The sequence below is a fragment of the Rutidosis leptorrhynchoides genome, chromosome 2, assembly GCF_046630445.1.
Source record: "Rutidosis leptorrhynchoides isolate AG116_Rl617_1_P2 chromosome 2, CSIRO_AGI_Rlap_v1, whole genome shotgun sequence".
NCBI classification, from domain to species: Eukaryota; Viridiplantae; Streptophyta; class Magnoliopsida; order Asterales; family Asteraceae; genus Rutidosis; species Rutidosis leptorrhynchoides.
The window spans coordinates 8,354,513-8,372,898 of NC_092334.1; positions in this window are offsets into that span (position 1 = coordinate 8,354,513).

Genomic DNA, 18,386 nt, shown 5'->3' on the forward strand with positions numbered 1-18,386 from the left:
TATGAAAACATATACATATATATTTTCTTCAGATGTAATTAGGGATTTAATGAGTTAATATGATATTAAACTCATCTGATTTACAGTTAGAACTGGAGTACATAATCTCTAAAACATTAGAGATTACATAATCGCCATGTCGAGCGAAGATAAATGATGTAGAACGGTTCGTAACACGATGATTATACTCAGAGGTACAGAATGAGATGTTGAGGCATGAATTGTTGATGGTACTGGTATTGATGTTGATGGTACTGTTGGTGTCATTGATATTGCTGAAGCTGGTACGTTTTGCACCATATTTTTCAAGACTACAACTCGAGCGCGAAACTCGTTGACTTATTACTCCTATTATTCCAAGATGATTGTCGGTCGGAACGAGCAGATGAATAAGGTTTAGAATTTTAGATATAATATAATCGTGACGAGCTACCCTGGAAATGAGGCTGAAAATGGTGTTTCGGATAGGTTCGCCGGTAAACGCTTCAGATTCATTGTCAAGAGGTGAATTCGGTTGGTGGAAGGGATCGCCTTCTTCGCGTCTCCATTGATTAAGTCGACTACGAATGCATTAGATGAATTGGGATGGCTGATTGATTGATTCATTCTGGTGACATTGCTTTCGGAGCTTAGGTGAATATCCATGTCGGAATAGCTGTCGGAATAACTATCGGAATAGCTATCGAAATCTGAGGGACTCGAACTGGTTGAGGGATTCATCTCGTACAATCAGATGAAGGATTTTCGATAAGAAATAGATTATAGGATGTAGATTAGTACCTTGCAGTACATAATTTACATATGCATATATAATACTAAAATCCCATAAGTTACAGAGGAATCTACGAAATATGTCAGACAACGTTACAGTAATAGATACGCTAAGATATGAAGTAGCAGATACGCTAAGATATGAAGTTTGTCTATACACTATTCATGCAGTCAATGCAGTAAAACGTGTCTAGACTAAGAATGATAAGCAAGTGATTCTCTAAGAATGATAAGCAGGTAATTTTCGACACGAAATGATAAGCAAAACTTTTAACATGCAGACCAGGTTCAAGTCCAGACTCCTTAAAGTAATCTAATAGCTATTAAGTCGAAGTCCAGACTCACTAATGCATCCTAACAACTCCTAGTTAGACACACTAATGCAAGACCTGGTTCGCTACGACCACCGCTCTGATACCAACTGAAAGGACCCGTCCTAATCCATCCGGACGAAGTCCATATCGATTATAAAAGATTCACAACAGTTGATTACATCGCGAGGTACTTGACCTCTATATGATACATTTTACAAACATTGCATTCGTTTTTGAAAAGACAATCTTTCATTACATCGAAAGTTGACAACATGCATACCATTTCGTAATATATCTTATTATAATTGACTTAATAATAATCTTGATGAACTCAACGACTCGAATGCAACGTCTTTTGAAATATGTCATGAATGACTCCAAATAATATTTCTAAGATGAGCAAATGCACAACGGAAGATTTCTTTCGTACCTGAGAATAAACATGCTTTAAAGTGTCAACCAAAAGGTTGGTGAGTTCATTAGTTTAACATAAATAATCATTTCATAATTTTAATAGACCACAAGATTTCATATTTCCATTTCTCATAAATATACGTCCCATGCATAGAGACAAAAATATCATTCATATGGATTGAACACCTGGTAACCGACATTCACAATTTGTATATAAGAATATCCCCATCATTCCGGGATCCTCCTTCGGACATGATATAAATTTTGAAGTACTAAAGCATCCGGTACTTTGGATAGGGCTTGTTGGGCCCGATAGATCTATCTTTAGAGTTCGTGTCAATTAGGGTGTCTGTTCCCTAATTCTTAGATTACCAGACTTAATAAAAAGGGGCATATTCGATTTCGATCATTCAACCATATAATGTAGTTTTAATTACTTGTGTCTATTCCATAAAACATTTATAAAAGCAGCGCATGTATTCTCAGTCCCAAAAATATATATTGCAAAAGCATTTAAAAAGGGAGCAAATGAAACTCACCGAATGTATTTTGTAGTAAAAATACATAGAACGACATTGAACAAGTATAGGGTTGGCCTCGGATTCACGAACCTATATTATGTATATACATATTAACACATATACCCACATAATTCCTTCTATGTAAGATTTATATATATATATATATATATATATATATATATATATATATATATATATATATATATATATATATATATATATATTTTATGTTGTAGTTGTATAAATTTATATATTTTATTTTATATTTTATATTTTTAGTTATATTTTATATATAGTGGTTTTGTAAAATAATCAATATTCATACATATAGTTGTATTAATATATATTATATTTGTAATTTGTATTATATCAAAAATTAATAACTTGTTATATGTAATATTTATATAATTAAGGTTAATATGTTTAATATAAATTTTTATGTAATGTTAATATATAATATTTATTTGTTATATAAAAGTCATACTATTATTAATAATAATGGTTCTAGTAATAATAAATAAACTTGTATTTTTATAAAACATAATAATCCTTAATAATAATTTTAATATCAATAATACCTAGTACTAATAATAAAAATGATAAAGATGATAATAATAATAATAATAATAATAATAATAATAATAATAATAATAATAATAATAATAATAATAAAAATAATAATAATAGTTATAATGATAATAATTTTACTAATGTTGATAACAATATTAATATTTCTTATTTTAATAAATTGAATGATTGTAATAATAATACTTATTTTGATAATAATAATAAAAATAATAATAATAATAATAATAATAATAATAATAATAATAATAATAATAATAATAATAATAATAATAATAATAATAAATGAATAAATAAATAAATAAAAGTGAGAAAACTACCTCGCAAGAGTTTCAAAAAAAAAATAGTTGCCCACGCATGGGCTCGAACCCGTGACCTCTAGCTAATCCAACAACACCTCAAATCATTCTACCATTTCTGTATTTCTAAATTTAAATACACCTAACTTATATTTAACCCGATTTATTTTTTTTTCGGCCCAACCAGAAATATGGCAACCCACCTATCGGCCCAAGAAGCAGTCCATTCAAATAACCCAACAGCTTCTCTTGATAAAAAAAAAAATATAGCAGTGGCCTGGGTTCGAACCCAGGACCTCTCGTTAAACCCAACACACCACTGAACCATTCCTCTGTCCAAGATTTTCTGATTTAATCCTCAGTCTAATTTTATTTAGCCTATATTCTTCCGTTTCCTCCTTCTTCTTCAATTAAAACCTAATTATTATCATAATCATACTTCATATCCTAATCTTTTAACATGATATTAATATCTTTACCTTCATCATTTTAATCGTGATTCACCTTGATGTTATGCGAGGTGTATATAAAATAGCTTTATATTTTACAAGGAAATACTATTAAATACGATACAATTTTACACAAGATATTTATTTATTTATAGAATGGATATACTTAAACCTTGCTACAACACTTATAGGCAGTGTACCTAATCGTACAGTAGTGTAGTTTTTAGTAAGTCCGGTTCGTTCCACAGGGAAAATCTTTAAACAAAGCTTAACGCTATATTAGTTTACTTTTATAAAAATACAAATATATATATATATATATAAGTAATATTATTATTATAAAGGGGGGTTTTTACCGTTTAATGACCGGTTTGTCGATTTTAAAACTTTAGTTGCAGTTAAAACAAAATGTAAAATATTAAATAAAAGACTTAATTTAAAGCGTAAAGTAAATAACGATAATGAAATTGCGATAAATAAAAGTGCGATAAAATAAACTTGCGATAATTAAAAAGTACGATAATTAAAAGTGCAATAAAAGTGCTATAATTAGAAGTGCAATTAAATATAAAATAAAGGAAATTAAATATGAAATAAAAGAATTATGCTTATTTAAACTTCCGTAATCATGATGTTTGACGTGTTGATTTTAGTTTTATGCCCATGGGTTAATTTTCCTTTGTCCTGGATTATTTAATATGTCCGTCTGGTTTTTGTCCATAACAGTCCATCAGTCATAAATAAAAAGTGCGAGTGTCCTCGTCAAATTATTCTTATACCCGAAGTCAAATATTCCAACTAATTGGGGACTTAAACTGTAACAAGATTTTAATACTTTGTTATCAATTATGCCAAGTGTCCTTGTACATAATTTCACCCCTGTTTTAAAAATTCTAGTGGCTATTAATCCATTCCCGTGTCCGGTTAAATGAACGATTATTCGTACATATAAATACCCCGCCCATCGTGTCCGATCGAGTATATATGGTAATTTATGGGTACGTCCAATTATAAATCTTTATATTAACATTAACAAACTATCATTTAGTTAAACAAATATAAATCCCATTAATAGCCCATAGTCTAATTTTCACAAGTGTCGTTCTTTTGTCCAAACCCCAATTATGGTACAAAGCCCAATTACCCAATTTTAGTAATTAGCCCAACATCATGATTACTTCAGATTAAATAAGCATAATAATAACTTAGCTACGAGACATTAAATTAAAAAGGTTGAACATAACTTACAATGATTAAAAATAGCGTAGCGTTACACGGACAGAATTTCGACTTACACCCTTACAACATTCGCTAACATACCCTTATTATTAGGATTAAAATTAAAATTAAAATATAAATTATAAATATAAATATTACGTATAGATAGATGGATGGATATATTGATATATTTTTTACGATCAGAATGCGCGAGCTTTATAGGCAGTTTCAACATTTGGGGCTCCGCGACTCACGGCCCTTTTCTTCTTCAAACTCCGCAAGTCGCGGAGATCGTATTTCCAGCTCACACATCTTTGTCTTTTAATCTGCCGACGGAATTTAATATATAAATATAATATAAATATATAATTTATATAATTAATTATATATTATATTATATTTATATACATAATTAATTTATAACTTTCGGTCCGTTGCGTCGAGCATTGAGAGTTGACTCTGGTCCCGGTTCCGGATTTTAGAACGTCCTTGCGTACAATTTAATATCTTGTACTTTGCGTTTTGAATCTTGTACTCTTGTAATTTCGAGACGTTTCTTATCAATAATTGGAACCTCTTTGATTGTATTTTGTACTTTTGAGCTTTTTGGTCGTTTGCGTCTTCAATTCGTCGAATCTGTCTTTTGTCTTCACCTTTTAATATTTAAACGAATATCACTTGTAAATAGAACAATTGCAACTAAAAGCTTGTCTTTCTTGAGGAATAATGCTATGAAATATATGTTCGTTTTTAGCATTATCAAATATTCCCACACTTGAGCGTTGCTTGTCCTAAAGCAATATAGTCTTGAAATACTAGAATCACTTCTTTATTCTTCACACTTTGTACATCAGTGATTTCTATACGGCGGTATAAACAATGGTAGTAACGATATGGTTTACAGTCCCACATGACTATAAAAATTTAGATCCATTAAGAAAATTGGATCTTTATGAAAACATTTGATCTTTTGAAAATTAAATCTAGTTTTTACCCTAGATAAGTTTTCCGGAATAACCCTTCACCGGTGTTTGCAAATTATTTTTGTGGGTTTGGTGGGTTTCATATTTGAAAATTTTAGCTCAAAACTTATGGTTTTGTGTCACCCACTTGTTAACCTTGTATTAGGAAAGCAACACGTCTAGTTTACTTGTCCCGTATATTACCTTTCGGTAAACTACCGTCCGGTTGTAAAGGAAAGCGTTGAACAAGCAACTGTTAAGGCAATGTCCCCTGACATGCTTTTAATTATGGTCTATAACGTGTCGGACGCAATTACTATCCTTGGTAGGAGCAATAGTAAAGCTCACCCTTATGATTTTTTGGTCTGGCACAATGTCCTGTCTTTGACCATGCTATACAACCACCGTTCTTACGGTTGACACCCGATTTGGTTCAGGTGACCTAATGAATTCCAGGTGAATTCCTAGGATTTTACGTCCAATGGTAATGAACGCATTGAAAATGGGTTTTTAGAAAACAAATCGGTTTGTAATTTTGATCAAAATATTTTCTCGTTCAGGCTCGAGTTTAGATATCATTGAATTTCATGAGTTTGTAATTCTCAATCTTTAAGGTCAATCTCAAGGATTGAGTAATATCAGGCTTAAAAGCTGATTTTTGATCTTTTAAGGAGATTATCCTTTCTGGGGATCTGATTCATTAGTCTTATCCAGCTAATTTGCACGGCGCCCTCCCATTGTACGAGATAAATCCTTCTCATGGTTAGGATAAATCTGACCACTTGGCGACCCTGTTTTATGCTGAGGTCCGTGGATTTCCTGCTAATTTTAGTGATGACTTTTCTAGATTTTTTGTCAACCTACAGCTGGTCTGGACGACAACTTCCTGACCTAAATCAAGAAGCGCGTTTCTTTTTCGGAAGACTTTACTTCCTTTTAATGATGGAATTGATTCATCGTGTAGATCCATCTTTCTTACAGTAAATCAGGTAAAACTTTTTAGTTTAGTCCAAAGCAAAAGTATTTTCAGTTATTTGTACAAAAATATGTGACATATGTTTTGAATAACTTGGAGAATTTTCCTACACTTGGCTTTTATTTTCCTTTTTATTGTCCTCTATTCCATTTTAAATGAATTTTAACATTTTGGTTTGTTTCTCAATTTATGTCCTTTCCGAGGTAACAATAATTTCGGTGTTAACACCTAGTTTTATCGTTCATAAATATGTATAAACATGATTTTGAGTTCATTTAGTTGAAAATTTTTAAAAATTTTACTAGAATTGGGTAGTCAGTGTATAAGACTAGGGCTGTTCTTTATTATCAGAGAGCACTAGATTCTAATACAACTACTACTTTACTAGTATTTCTAATGGTAACCAAGTGTATAAAGTAAAAATTTTAAAATCAGAAAGAATTTAACCCCTTCCCACACTTAAGATCTTGCAATGCCCTCATTTGCAAGAAATCAGTAACAATTTAAATTATTGAGGGTGATTTGTGTGAAAATGATTAAATTTTACCAAAGTTTCCAAACATATTTGTGTTTGCTTGCTGAATGATAAATGGTGCATATCATTTGTTCATTCCGTCTTGTTGTTATTTCACATATATTTTGCATCTTGTCGTCAAAATTAGTTGCTTTTGCTGAACTTAATGCCAGTCTTTGAAAATGCGTTGTTTTACCCTGTTGTGTACATAAGATAAACTGCAAACATATATACATATTTTTGAAGTTTGGTATATTACCCCACATTCAAAAATTATTGAAATCTAATAATAAAATTTAGAAAATAATAAAACTATTACAAATCCAACATAAGTATTAAATGTATCAACATTACAAATAATAAAAAAAAAACTAAGTAGACTAGGGATGATACTAATACCAGTAGGGGTTCCATGCATAACCATAGGTGTTATAAAATGCTTCGGCTGGGTTATACGTAGGATACGGTGGTTGGATCTCTATAGACCAGGGAGGGAATATGGGCGATGGAGTAGGAATATAGTTTCTACCTATATGTTGGCAATAAGCTATGATTTGGTTTTGATGAACTTGCCAATCTTCAAATGCTCTATGTCTAGCATTTTCATACTCTTGTGAAGCTATAAACCTTTGCATTTCTGCCATTTCATTTCCCCCTCCTACATTACCTTGCTGTTGGTTTCTCTCAACCTGTGGATGTCTACCATTATATCGTGTTGCGGCGTTATTTCGCCTCTTCAAAACTTTCACACCATGGTATACATTTAAACCTATTGTATCTCGGGGTTCTGGTTCTTCGATTAGTAGTCCCCCCGACTTATATCCACACCGAGATATTCAGCAATCAAAGTAATAAATATACCACCTCCTATTATGCTATGCAGTCTCATCCCCCTAACCATAGCTGATAAATAATAACCCACACAATAAGGTATACTTACAGCGCTTTGTGGGTCTCGAATACACATGTGGTAAAACAAATCCTGTTCATTTACCTTTTCCTTGTTCTTACCTCATTGTGTAATCGAATTGGCTAAAAACCTATGAATTACTCTTAATTCAGCTCTATCTATATCCAAATAAGAGTAATTTCCCCCTTTAAATCGGTGATGGCTAGTCATTTGACTCCATACACCATGCGTATCAAAATTTTCGTCTATCTTTCTACCATTTAGTATCAACCCTCTACAATCGGCAGATGCTAGCTCCTCAGGCGTATATATACGTAAAGCCTGAGCCATGTCTAGTAAAGACATGTGGCGCATCGAACCTCCTAACAAAAATCTAATAAAAGATCGATCGGTTAAACTAGCTACCCGATCATTTAATTCTATACTACACAACAATTCTTCACACCATACTTTATATACAGGTCTACGCATGTTGAATAACCGTTCCCAATCGTTAAAAGTAGAATTACCATACCTCTGTGCAAGTAATTCCCTTATTGGCCCGGCCAATTCTACAGCTTCTAATGGTCCCCATTATATGACCCTAGGTAATTTAACAGCTTTAGAATGAAGAGTATGCAAACCCCTTTGGTATTTTGGATAATCTATCCAAAGTCTATCAAATCTCAGGTTCGGGTGCAAATCTTCCAAGTGCATATCAGAAAATGTCATGACTGGATGAGGTATATCTTGTTTGTAGTAGTTATCCACCTCCTGTTGTTCCGCATTCTCAGCAGGAGCATTGCGAGCTTGGGATGAAGATTCACCCCTTTCAGTCTGCAAAACACATCAAACACAATTTTGTGCATCCAAATATGCATTAGTGTCAGCAAAATCATCAATCAAAATAATTACAATGACATGTTTAATTTATATCAAACTTAAGCTCATTTTCATATTTTCATAAAATCTACACTTTTTCAAATAAGCATATACGAAAATGTTCGCCAAGTTCATAAGCATTCAACTCAAATAACATGTCAAAATAATCATTACTAGCAATTAAACAAGTTTTAAATGGCATTATCTCTCAAAAATCAAGTTCATGAATTTTAGACTTGAAAAAGTCCACTTTAATTCTCAAAATCATGTTTAGGCTCAAAGTTTGGATCATTTAACTACCTAAACATGTTACACTACTTAATTTAGCAACAATTCATGACAAAAATCGGCCATAACCTGTTTATATCAAAAAGCCCCAAATTGCTCAAGAACACAAATCCTAGATTACTCAAAATTTGAAGTTTAAGGCTTCTAATCATGTTAAATAGCATCAATCAAGGTTATACAAGCATAATACATAAACAATTTAAGCATAATTACACTAAAAAGCATCAAAATCAAATTGGGTATAAAATTGCTCAAGAACACTAATTTTCGGATTAAATGGTGTTTAGGTGTAGAAATTTACCCTTTTTCTTGAGTAATTCCTTGATAGCATCCTTCTCAACATGATTTTAGTAAAAGATTTGTTGATTAACGGTCAAAAATTGCGAATTTGGTGTGTGTTTTTCGGGTTTTTTGGGGTTTATTTCGCAGTTTATTTTTGTGTTGTGGTGTGTGGACTGAGCTGATTACGTTTTTATTTTTTCTGGGTTTTGGTCCCTCCGCGAGTCGCGGTGTTTGACCCTTCAAACTCCGCGAGTCGCGGAGTTTGTATTTTTTTTATATATATCTTATACTAATTAAAACAATTAAGTAATTAATTTTAAAATTTTGTTTCCCTTGTTATTTAGGACGAGGTCGTTTCAGATCGATGTCCTAGTCCGTCCTTCAACAAAATTTTAAAATTTGTCTTTTTGTAGCGATTGTTTTAAAAGCTAAGATTTTTGGTTTTTTTTTTAATGTTTTTGGCATACTTTAATTCAATAAGATTAAAAATAATGATAATAAAAGTTCTCGTCCCTCCCTCGGGTAAAGCAATTTCGGTTCAAAGACCTAGTCTTCAACTTACGACGAATTTTAAAAATCATATTTTTAACTTAACGAAATAAAGTAAATTTTTGTTTTTAAATTCACACAACTTAAATATAAAATTCAAAATTAATATTAAAAATTCACACCAAACTTACAATTTAAAATGCATAAAAATAAAATTCATATTTTAAAAATTAAAAATTCACACCAAACTTAATTTAAAAATTCATATTATAAATTCACACCAAACTTATATTAATTTTTCAAATATTTACAATTTTAAATATATTGATTTTACAAAGTTTACAATATTAATTTAAGATTTATATATTAATTTTAAAAACATGGTAAAAATAAAATTAAAAATCTTTTTGGCTTTTTATCCCACTTTAATCAATCAAATATTATCAAAAATATGCGCCCCTCTTTTCGGTAAAGTAATTTCGGTTCCAAGACCTAATTTAACTCATGACGAATTTTTGAAATATTTTGGGTTGATTGATTAAAGATATTTATACCTTAAGAATAAACGTTAAATTTTGCAGTGATTTAATAAATTTTTGAATGATATCAATAATTTCGGTCGCCAAACCTAATTTTATTCAATACCAATTTAATACTTTATAGCGAATAAATTAGCGTTTTTATTATCAAAAGGTTAAAAATAAAAATAAAAATAAAAACAAAAAAAAACTGTACAGACTTACCTGTGAGATAGTATTCTTAGTTATATGATCTATCCCATTCATAAGATAGTCGGTTTAATTGGTTTTCCATGGCTACATAGGCGTAACCTCGAGCATTCAGTGTTTTTTCTTCTAAACATATGAACGGTCCGTCTCTGCATAAAGTAACAAATTCGGTATTTGAATAGGTTTGATTATTTGAACATTTACCTCCATGTGACCATTTTCCGCATTTGTGACATCTTTCTAGGTGTCGTGCTCTTCTTTTCGCTGTGGATTTTGATTTTCCTTTACCAAATTGTGACTTATTATCTTCGCATCTGGATTCTTTTCTTACTCCGTCCAATCTTTCTCTGATTACTGATACTATTTCACTCGGAAGTGTGTCATTATTACGTTTAGTGATCAAAGCGTGTAGCATTAGACCATGGTTTAGTTCACAGGCAGTCTTCATTTCGTAAAAACCTAAAAAAAAATAAAAATTCAGAATGGGGGGAGAAGACTAGTTCTTTAGGGTCTGCTAGGGAAAGACCATTCGGGTTCCATTTTCGAGAACTACACGAAAACAGACAATCTAACTCTAACAGAAATACATATTATCCTTTAAAGACTTGATTCTCCCCACACTTAGTTAGCTGTGGTATCGAAATTGTGATTAACTTCATTGTCGACTTCCATTGGACTATCTATGCAATGTTTAACTCTGTGACCATTAACTTTAAATTCAATCCCATTTGAATTTATTAATTCTACTGTTTCGTATGGAAAAACTCTTTTGACTATGAATGGTCCAGACCATCTTGATTTCAATTTTCCAGGAAATAGCTTGAATCGTGAATTGAAAAGAAGAACTCTGTCTCCTTCTTTGAATTCTTTTGAACTTCTGATTCTTTTATCATGCCATTTCTTCGTTCTTTCTTTATAGATTAACGAATTTTCGTATGCTTCATGTCTTAATTCTTCTAATTCGTTTAGTTGACTTAATCGTAGACGTCCAGCTTCATGTATATCAAGATTACATGTCTTCAAAGCCAAAAATGCTTTGTGTTCAATTTCTACTAGAAGATGACATGCTTTTCCATAAACAAGTCTAAAAGGTGTGGTTCCAATTGGAGTTTTGTAGGCTGTTCTAAAAGCCCAGAGTGCATCCTCCAATTTAGTGGACCATTCCTTCGGATTTGATCCTACGGTTTTCTCTAGAATACGTTTTAAAGCTCGGTTGGTATTTTTAACTTGTCCACTTGTTTGCGGATGATATGCGGTGGAGATTTTATGAGTTACTCCATATCTTTTAAGAACTTTCTCAAGTTGATTATTACAGAAATGAGTTCCCCGATCACTTATTAAAGCTTTCGGTGTTCCAAACCTTGCAAAAAGATGTTTTAAAAAGTTGACTACAACTCATGCATCATTAGTTGGGAGAGCTTGTGCTTCTGCCCATTTAGATACATAATCAATGGCAACGAGAATATAGAGATTATTATGAGATTTTGGAAATGGACCCATAAAGTCAATACCCCAAATGTCAAATACTTCACATACTTGGATAAAATTTTGTGGCATTTCATCACGTTGACTTATTTTTCCGGCCCTTTGACAAGCATCACAGAATTTGCAAAGAAGGTGTGCGTCTTTGTAAATTGTAGGCCAATAGAATCCAGCTTCATAAACTTTTCTTGCTGTTAGTTGAGGCCCATAATGCCCTCCTGTTGGTCCTGTGTGACAATGGTTTAAAATTTTACTAGCTTCATCTCCAAATACACATCGGCGTATTATTTCATCTGAACAACTTTTAAACAAATGTGGATCTTCCCAAAAATAGTGTTTTATATCACTGAAGAATTTCTTTCGTTTTTGGTACGATAATCCTTTTTCAAGGAATCCACATACTAAGTAGTTTGCATAGTCTGCAAACCATGGTATTTCATAATAATCTATCTTCAATAGATATTCATCAGGAAAGTTGTCTTGTATGGCCGATTCATTTAGAACTTCTAACTCAGGATTTTCAAGACGAGAAAGATGATCAGCGGCGAGATTTTCTGCTCCTCTTTTATCTCGGATTTCAATATCAAACTCTTGTAAGAGTAAGATCCAACGGATTAATCTTGGTTTAGCATCTTGTTTCGAAAATAGGTATCTAAGAGCAGAATGGTCGGTATAGACCACCGTTTTTGCTAGAACGAGATATGATCAAAATTTGTCAAAAGCAAAGACAATAGCAAGGAGTTCTTTTTCAGTAGTTGTATAGTTCGTTTGTGCTCCTTGTAACGTCTTACTAGCATAATATATAGGTTGAAATCTTTTTTCAATCCTTTGTCCTAAAACGGCTCCCATTGCAAAATCACTTGCATCGCACATTAGTTCAAATGGTAGATTCCAATTTGGTGTTATCATGATCGGCGCATTAGTAAGTTTCTCTTTAAGAATATTAAAAGATTTGATACATTCATCTGAAAAGATGAATGGAGCATCCTTTTCTAGGAGTTTATTCATAGGAGTGGCAATTTTAGAAAAATCTTTTATGAAACGTCGGTAAAAACCGGCATGCCCTAGAAAACTCCTAACTCCTCTAACATTGGTGGGAAGTGGAAGTTTAGCAATTACATCTACTTTAGCTCTATCCACTTCAATTCCTTCTTTTAAAATTTTATGTCCAAGAATGATGCCTTCTTTAACCATGAAATGGCATTTCTCCCAATTAAGAACTAGATTTGATTGTTCACATCTAATAAGCATTCGTTCCAGATTAACTAGACATGATTCAAATGTATCACCGAAGACTGAAAAGTCATCCATGAAAACTTCCATGCATTCTTCTATCATGTCGTGAAAAATCGCCATCATGCATCTTTGAAAGGTTGCAGGGGCGTTGCAAAGTCCAAATGGCATGCGTTTGTAAGCAAAAGTACCATAAGGGCACGTGAACGTGGTTTTCTCTTGGTCCTCGGGTGCTATTGGAATTTGAAAATATCCGAAAAATCCATCTAGAAAACAATAATAACTATTTCCGGCTAATCTTTCCAACATTTGATCAATGAAAGGTAAGGGAAAGTGATCTTTTCTGGTGGCGTCATTTAATTTTCTATAATCAATACACACACGCCATCTTGTTACAGTCCTAGTAGGAATAAGCTCATTTTTCTCATTTGTAATGACAGTCATGCCACCCTTCTTAGGCACGCATTGAACTGGGGTTACCCATGGACTATCAGAAATTGGATATATCAAACCTGCATCTAGCAGTTTAATAATCTCTTTCTTAACTACATCTTGCATATTAGGATTTAGTCTTCGTTGGCGTTGTACATACGTTTTATGACCTTCTTCCATAAGGATTTTATGTGTGCAATACGAAGGACTTATTCCTTTGATATCATGAATCTTCCATGCAATGGCTGGTTTATGAGCTTTCAACACAGAAATGAGTTGTGATTTCTCATTTTCAGTAAGAGAAGACGATATTATTACAGGTAATTCAGATTCACCATGTAAATAAGCGTATTCCAAATGGTTTGGAAGTGGCTTTAACTCTAATTTCGGTGGTTCTTCTATCGATGATTTGTATCGATATCTATCTTCTTCTTTTAGCATTTGAATTTCTTCTGTTGTTGGTTTATATCCATTAGCTATAAGTGTAGCTAACATTTCAGCTTCATCTATTGGTTCATTACCTTCTCCTAAAGAACATTCTCCTGTTCCTTGTAATTCTGGAAATTCTTCTAATAATTCTGCATGTGAATCTATAGTTTGAATATAATAACATGTATCATCTGCAGATTGAGGTTGTTGCATTGCTCTATCAACTGAAAAGGTAACACTCTCGTCCTCTATACTTAGGGTCAGTTTCTTACTGAACACGTCTATCATTGCTTTAGCCGTGTTTAAGAATGGTCTTCCTAATATGAGAGGAACTTGAGAATCTTCTTCCATGTCCAGAACAACAAAATCTACTGGAAATACTAAAGTACCAACTTTAACTAGCATGTTCTCCATTATCCCTCTAGGATATTTTATTGATCTATCGGCTAGTTGTATGCTTATTCTTGTTGGTTTCAATTCTCCAAGGTCTAGTTTAGCGTATAGTGAATACGGCATTAAATTTATACTAGCACCTAAGTCTGCTAATGCTTCTATTGAACTAAGACTACCCAGAAAATATGAAATTGTGAAACTTCCTGGATCAGATAGTTTTTCTGGTATCTTATTCAACAGCACTGCTGAACAATTAGCATTCATAGTAACAGCCGAGAGTTCTTCCATTTTCTTTCTATTTGAGATTAGATCTTTCAAGAATTTAGCATATCTAGGCATTCCTGAAATCACATCAATGAAAGTAAGATTTACATTTATCTGTTTAAACATATCCAAGAATTTAGATTGCTCGACTTCAAGTTTCTCTTTCTTCATTTTACTCGGGTAAGGAAGTGGTGGTTGGTATGGTTTAACATAAGGTTTAGCCTGAACTGTGTTATCTTCATTAACCTTCTCAACTACCGGTTCTTTTTCCTTATCTTGATCAGGTTGTGGTTCTTGTGGAGTAGGAATAGCTTCATCAGAAGTTACAGGTATTTCAGGTGGTTTAAGTGTTGTACCACTTCTTGTGGTAATGGCTTTAGCTGTTTCATTCCGGGGGTTAGCATTTGTATCACTAGGTAGACTTCCCGGTTTTCTTTCACCTATTAACCTTGCTAGGTTACTTACTTCTTGTTCCAAGTTTTGAATAGAAGCTTGTTGATTTCTAAATGCTTGAGCATTTTATTCATTGGTTTGTTTTTGAGATGTGAAAAACTGCGTTTGAGTTTCAACTAGCTTCGTCATCATATCTTCTAAATTCGGCTTTTTATCGTCGGTTTGTTGTGGTGGTTTGTTTTAAAAATTAGGTCTTTGCTGGTTGTAAGTATTGTTGGATACTTGTTGATTGCTAGGACCTTGTTGGTTGTTGTATGGAATATTTCGGTTATAATTCTGGTTTTGATTGTAGATCGGTCTTGGCGGTTGATAATTATTCTGATAATTATTTCCAGGCCTTTGGTTTATGTATGAAATATTCTCTCTTTGTTCCATTGTAAGTTCAATACTGAGACAATTTTTTGCCAAATGTGGTCCTCTACACTGCTCACAACTAATTCGTATTGAGTGAATATCCTTAGTCATCTTTTCCATTCGTCTCTCCACAGCATCTATCTTTGCGGAAATAGAATCTAAGTCATGGCTAGAATCGGCTCTAGCTGCTTTAGATGATCTAACGATATCTTTTTCTTGGTGCCACTCATGTGAGTGGGAAGCAGTGTTATCAATAATTTTGTAAGCATCAGTTTCGGTTTTCTTCATAATGGAACCACCAGCTGCTATTGTAACATCCCGCGTTTTTCCGTTAAAATTATTTTAACACTGTCTTTTTTTTTTAAATAATATCTTTCGTTATTTATATTCGTAGATTCCGTTAACAAACGTTCATAATATTCTCGTTATTTAATTATAACATCACTCGTTTACACGAGCGTTTTTAAAATATTCGTTTGGTTAATTCCCGCACCCGCTTTGAAACTTGAGGGACTAAACTTGCCAAGAGGGCAAAGAGATGACTAGGTCAACTAGTCAACCTTCACCCTCCTCCATTCATTTCAACCTCCCCATTTCATTACTTCCATTTTTATTCTCTCAAAACCTCAAACACAAAATCATCATCTAAATTCGGTTTAGGGAGCTAGCAACAAAACAAATTACATATTTGGAATCCTCTCTTCATCCTCTACAATTTGATACCAACTTCATCTCGTTTGGGTAACATTTCTAAAACTCTAATTTTCTTTAAATTCGTGTTTTTGACTTGAAATTGTGTTAGTTAGTGTCTATGGCTCGTGTATAATATGAATATATGTTTTGTTTGCTCGATTTGTTGATTTAGAGTAACTAGTATGAACTTTGAAATGGGTGTGCTTAATCTTTGATTTTGGATGATTAAATGTTGTTTAATTGTTAAAGTGCATGTTTTAATTGTGTTACTAGTATCATTAGCCACATTTTGATGTGTAGGTTGATTAAGAAAACTTCAAAAACCCGATTAATGATTTTGTGATGTTTGACTAGGGTTTGATAGTTCTTGACATGAACTTTTGATGCTTGAATGCCATGAAATGTTAATTGTTAGTGTTTAGTAGTAATGTATGCTTCATTACCTTCAAAACGGCATATCGTATGTGTAAATTGGATTCCCGAATCATAAAATACGTTTTACGAACTTGAAACTTTGAAAATAAACCTTTCTTGATCAATTGACGAGTTTTCGGTTATTGTAAATAATGTTTTTGCTTGATGAAAAGTGGTTAGTTGTATTCCTTGTCAAAATACCTTTCCGATGATATAAGATACATGTTCTAATTGTTTGCGGATCATGAAATATGTTAATTTGAGTTTTGGTTCGTGACTTGGACCATTTTTCTGCAAACTGCATGTTTCCCAGGTATTGCGCGCCGCGCATATACCCGCGCGCCGCGCAGAATTAGAAATCCCAGATGTTTGCCTTCGTGGTTAAGTTCTGACCAGGATTTACACTTGGGTGCGCGCCGCGCAACCCATTGCGCGCCGCGCATATGCCCAGCTCATTTTTGTTTTTATTTTTCCTTTCACAAAATGTTTCCCGCTTAACCGTAACTCCGATTAACATGAAACTTGGCCATTCTGCTCATAAATGATTTCTCATCATGGGAAAATTGTCGGATACCCGACCCGACCCCGTTGACTTTGACTTTGACCAAGTTTGACTTTTAGTCAAACTTAACCAAACGATTATACAATCGTTCTAACATACTTAACTACTTGTATCGTGCATGAAACTTGACAAATTGATTCACATGCTATATTAATCGAGTCGTAACGAGCCATAGGACTAATTGAACACATTTCACCCGACCTTGTGTCGTAACCGGTTAATTGATATAACTTACTTGTTTAGGTCAAGGCTAAGCAACATTCATGCACACGTTTACTTGTTGAAGTACCTTTATACTCGTGCACTCGAGGTGAGATCATAGTCCCACTTTTTACTCTTTCGAACTTACTTTTGGGATGAGAAAACATAAACGATTCTTTTGAACTAAGCGAACACAAGAACGGGAAAACAAACATTCTACATACGAGTTTAGAACAGAAATCCTCAATCCGATTATCATTAGTTACATCAGATGGTGTAAGCGAGAACTTATGTTATATGGCCATATGGGTTTGACAACCCTCATCTTTGACGGTTCGCTACCGTCTACGGATGAAATATATTTTCGAGAATCAGTGTTTGTTCTAGCACTATGGATGGGGTATACAATGGATAGAATGTTAAGCTTTGATAATTGGGTGCTCGTGAATATTAACTTTTAGAATGTACTACTATTATTTCAACTTTGCAAATCTTGTGGTTCGACTTACTTTACTTTTACTCACTTACTCAAACCTATGATTTCACCAACGTTTTTGCGTTGACAGATTCTTCTATGTTTTCTCAGGTTTTCACATGGCTATTTGTTACACGCTTCCGCACTCTTTGATTACTTGATTGGAGTCTACCATGCATGCATACGCTAGGGATAGCATTTTTGGATTCAAACTTTTGTCTACTTACTTACGCTATTTATAGCAACTGTGGTTTCAAACTAATTATGTCGCAAGTTATTTCATTCATACTTTATAACTTTGTAAACTTAAACTTATTGTCGATCCGTTTGTTAAACTAAACTTTGTACCTTTCAAATGAACGCGACATAATTTTGGTCAAACGAGTCTCATATAGGGACTACGACCACGCAACGGGACCT